Source organism: Schistocerca serialis, chromosome 1 (assembly GCF_023864345.2).
Source record: "Schistocerca serialis cubense isolate TAMUIC-IGC-003099 chromosome 1, iqSchSeri2.2, whole genome shotgun sequence".
NCBI classification, from domain to species: Eukaryota; Metazoa; Arthropoda; class Insecta; order Orthoptera; family Acrididae; genus Schistocerca; species Schistocerca serialis.
This window is the reverse complement of record NC_064638.1, coordinates 930,706,220-930,711,195: the sequence shown is the minus strand read 5'-3', so window position 1 is coordinate 930,711,195 and position 4,976 is coordinate 930,706,220. Positions and strand designations below refer to the sequence as shown.

Here is a 4,976-nt window from a genome sequence, read left to right as displayed (position 1 = left end):
CCGAAGCACGACTCACGGCCGGTCCTCACAGCTTTACTTCTGCCAGTATCTCGTCTCCTACCTTCCAAACTTTACAGAAGTTCTCCTGCGAACCTTGCAGAACTAGCACTCCTGAAAGAAAGGATACTGCGGAGACATGGCTTAGCCACGGCCTGGGGGATGTTTCCAGAATGAGATTTTCACTCTGCAGCGTAGTGTGCGCTGATATAAAACTTCCTGGCAGATTAAAACTGTGTGCCCGACCGAGACTCGAACTCGGGACCTTTGCCTTTCGCGGGCAAGTGGTCTACCATCTGAGCTACCGAAGCACGACTCACGCCCGGTCCTCACAGCTTTACTTGGTCCCGAGTTCGAGTCTCGGTCTAGCACACATTTTTAATCTGCCAGGAAGTTTCATATCAGCGCACACTCCGCTGCAGAGTGAAAATCTCATTCTGGAAACATCCCCCAGGCTGTGGCTAAGCCATGTCTCCGCAGTATCCTTTCTTTCAGGAGTGCTAGTTCTGCAAGTTTCGCAGGAGAACTTCTGTAAAGTTTGGAAGGTAGGAGACGAGATACTGGCAGAAGTAAAGCTGTGAGGACAGGGCGTGAGTCGCGCTTCGGTAGCTCAGATGGTAGACCACTTGCCCGCGAAAGGCAAAGGTCCCGAGTTCGAGTCTCGGTCGGACACACAGTTTTAATCTGCCAGGAAGTTTCATATCAGCGCACACTCCGCTGCAGAGTGAAAATCTCATTCTGGAAACATCCCCCAGGCTGTGGCTAAGCCATGTCTCCGCAGTATCGTTTCTTTCAGGAGTGCTAGTTCTGCAAGGTTCGCAGGAGAACTTCTGTAAAGTTTGGAAGGTAGGAGACGAGATACTGGCAGAAGTAAAGCTGTGAGGACCGAGCGTGAGTCGTGCTTCGGTAGCTCAGATGGTAGAGCACTTGCCAGCGAAAGGCAAAGGTCCCGAGTTCGAGTCTCTGTCGGGCACACAGTTTTAATCTGCCAGGAAGTTTCACTTATAAACTGTTCTAATCGAAGGTGCAGGGTCACCCTAATGTTTATCAAGTTTCTCTTTAGTCTCGTGAGGCGTTTTGCCTCTCTTAAAGTAATGTTTAATCAATACACGAAATTCTTCTTCTTTTGACAATCACTCAACTTCCTTGATTCACACGAATGCCAAACACAAAGAAATAGACCAATATGGCTGAAACTTGGTGTGCGCTCTTTCCAAAGTTGCTATTAACTAAAACATGACCTCGATAAGCGCCGCTGGTGCCATCTCTCGGACTTTGCACGGACTTTTCGAACGCCCCTCGTACATCCATTCGAACTTGCTTACTGTGAGACTTGGTCTCCCTCTCCGATTTTTACCCCCAACACTTACTTACATTACCAGACTGACAATTTAACATGCCGCAGGATGTATCCTATTAATGTAGCCCTTCTTTTATCTCCAGTTCGATTCGGTACCTCCTCATTTGTTATTCAATCTACCCATTTGATCTTCAGAATTGTTCTATAGCACCACGTCACCACGTTTCAAAAGCTTCTTTTCTCGTCTTATCTGAATTCCCTACCGTCTAAGTTTCACTTCCACACAAAGCTACAATCCAGACAAAAGAACTGTGCAGTCACATTAACGTGACCACCTGTCAAAAAGCATAAATAACCACCTTTTGTAACGAAGACCGTCGCGAGACGTGCAGGTAGAGAGTGAGTGAGGTTCTGGAAGGTACGAACAAGGATGTGGAGGCATACAGACCTCAGTGCCGTAGACAGCTGCGCTAGGTTTCTCGGTTAAGTATCCGTGGCGCGTACAGCCCGATCGAGGATTTCTTACAGACTATCGATTGGGCTTAAATGAAGGGAATTTGGTGGCCAGGGAAGTACAGTTAACTCGTCCTGGTGCTCTTCAAACCACCCACATACACTGCGTTCTGTGTGACAAGTTGCATTGCCCTGCTTGTAGATGCAATCGTCCCGAGCAAAAGACAAACTGCTTGTAGGGGTGGACATGGTCCCCAAGGATAGATACGTACTTGTGTTGATCCACTGTGTCTTCCAGAATGACTAAATCACCCAACGAACGCCACGAAAACATTTCACAGCGCATAACGTTCACTCGCATGTTGAAGGGTGCTCACTTTGAGACGGTTTACGCCGTACATGCTAGCGGCGATCGGCTCAATGAAGCATAAAACGTGATCTATCCGTAGAGGCCGCCTGCGGCTCTCGGTAGACGTCCATTTGCGGTACTGGCGTACAAATTCCATCCTTTGTCACCAATGAACATTTGCCTGCTGTGGAAGCCCATAGGCTGGACGGTTCGCTGAGCGGGCGCTGAGTAGACACTGCTGGTAGCCCTTTGGTTGATATGAGCGGTCAGTTGCTCGACAGTTGCTCATTGCGCCATTTTGCCATGCACGATATACTTTAACCACAGTGGCAAGAGAACAGTTTACAAACTTAGGCGTTTCGGAAATGTTTCCACTCTCGGCCCGAAAACCAATGACCATGCCGTTTTGGACGCCAGGCAAATAGCTCCGCATATATGAATATAGTGCGGGACAATAAGTTGCGAATGTGAGTCCCACAGGAGGCGTGCCAGAGATACGTCCCTGCAGTCCACTCTGCTCTGTGTCCTCGGTGACTCAGATGGATAGAGCTTCTGCCATGTTAGCAGGAGATCCCGGGTTCGAGTCCCGGTCGCGGCACACATTTTCAACTGTCCCCGTTGACTTATATCAACGCCTGTATGCAGCTAAGGGTATTCATTTCATCGTAAATCGCTCCGTTTCCGCATTTCAACAACGACTGCACTATTACCGCGTACCCCCAACACTGCTAGTACTGCCACCTGCTGCCTGTGAGCAGTCACTGCACGTTGACGTCGAATATAGCTAGCGGTCATGGTAACGTGACTGGACCGTGTGTCTGCAGAAAAGACTTCCTAATGTTCAAATTATATTAGTTATTAACAAATTCCTCTTTTTCAGAAATGCTTTTGTTGTCATTCGCAGGCCGCATTTTGTAATCTTCCCTACTTCGGGCAACATCAGTTACTGGTGGGCTTGAATTAATTCTGGCTGTTGGAGAAGAGAGGGTAGTACTTGTACTGGCGCAGCATAGCTGACAGCGCATTAGACCTTTTAAACAGTAGAAACATTTCGCTTTCAAATATGTACGTGACTTTCGAGTGGACTGAAAACAAAATACCCATTTACTGCCTTGAACCTGTCGGATTTTGTGTCTACCAAACTGTATTTGTGGCAAGTGTACTCTTCTGCTTTCAACTCAAGGAAACTGCTGCAGAAAGTCATCGTTTGCCGGCCTGTGTGGCCGAGCGGTTCTAGGCGCTTCAGTCTGGAACCGCGCGACTGCTACGGTCGCAGGTTCGAATCCTGCCTCGGGCATGGATGTGTGTGCTGTCCTTAGGTTAGTTAGGTTTAAGTAGTTCTAAGTTCTAGGGGACTGATGACCTTAGATGGTAAGTCCCATAGTGCTCACAGCCAAAGTCATCGTTTGCTAGTGGAAATGTATGGAGAACATGTTCTATCGGGAACAACATGGAGAGGTTGGTTTCGACGATTCAAAGACAACAATTTTGGTGTTAGTGCATCCTGGTTGAGCCGGCCGGAGTGGCCGAGCGGTACTACACGCTACAGTCTGGAACCGCGGGACCGCTACGGTCGCAGGTTCGAATCCTGCCTCGGCCATAGATGTGTGTCATGTCCTTAGGTTAGTTATGTTTAAGTAGTTCTAAGTTCTGGGGGACTGATGACCTCAGAAGTTAAGTCCCATAGTCCTCAGAGCCATTTGCACCATTTTTTTTGCATCCTGGTTGGTGTGGCGTACATGAGCTGCTGCAACCGTGTCAAACAGAGGATACTGAACGCTACGAAGCACAATCACCCAACTTGAAACGCGTACTTAAAGAGAAACGCCCGCAATAAACTAACAGACAACAAAAACATTCTGCTTCGTGACAATGCCAAACCACACGTTGCAAACCGATTGAAGGAGACCTTGAAAAGGCTCCGGTGGGATGTTTTACCCCATCCAGCATCGTCCCTTCCGACTGCCATTTGTTACGGTCCATGCAACATGGGTTTTCTGAACAACATTTAACAACTTTTAACGACCTCGAAAAATGGTTCCATGAATGGATCACCAGAAAGGAATCTGAATTTTTTTTATCGCGGAATCCATTTGTCACCCGAAAAGTGGGGAAAGTTTGCAGCTACCAAAGGACAGTGCTTTCGGTAAATTATCTTATAAAAACCACTCAGTCATCAGGCCACAAGTGGCCCATCGGGACCATCGGACCGCCGTGTCATCCTCAGCTGAGGATGCGGATAGGAGGGGCGTGTGGTCAGCACACCGCTCTCCCGGTTGTTATGATGGTTTTCTTTGACCGGAGCCGTTACTATTCGGTCGAATAGCTCCTCAATTGGCATCACGAGGCTGAGTGCGCCCATAAAAACGGCAACAACACACGGCAGCCCGGATGGTCACCCATCCAAGTGCCGGCCACGCCCGACAGCGCTTATCTTCGGTGATCTGACGGGAACCGGTATATCCACCGCGGCAAGGCCGTTGCCAAATTATCTTTTACCATTCTATTAAATAAATGTGTGTTTTCTGTCCAGCAGACAGCAAGAATTAACTCAGGTACTCAATGTTTTCTGCCCAAAAAACAGAACTTATGTGTCCGACTTCCTTAATCTAATTCCGTGAGCATCGACTGATTTCGACTACTTTGCATTACCCTTATATTACTTTATTTGATATAAATATTAGATCTCTTTCCAAGATGCTATCTATTCCGTTCAACTGCTTTTCCAAGTCTTTTGGCATCTCTGTCAGAAATACATTGTGGTCGGCAAACTTTAAGGGTTTTTATTTCTTCTGCCTGAACTTTAACTCCCAAGTTTCTCCTTGGTTTCTTCACAGCTTGCTCATTTATAGACTGAATAATGTGGAAGGGGTGAGG

The 4,976-nt window shown here is 47.7% G+C and overlaps 1 pseudogene; it reads right to left on the bottom strand.

Annotated features, from left to right (window-relative positions):
- Window positions 1-4,466: 4,466 nt before the first annotated feature.
- On the bottom strand, window positions 4,467-4,584 carry LOC126428157 (5S ribosomal RNA; annotated as a pseudogene).
- Window positions 4,585-4,976: the final 392 nt, after the last annotated feature.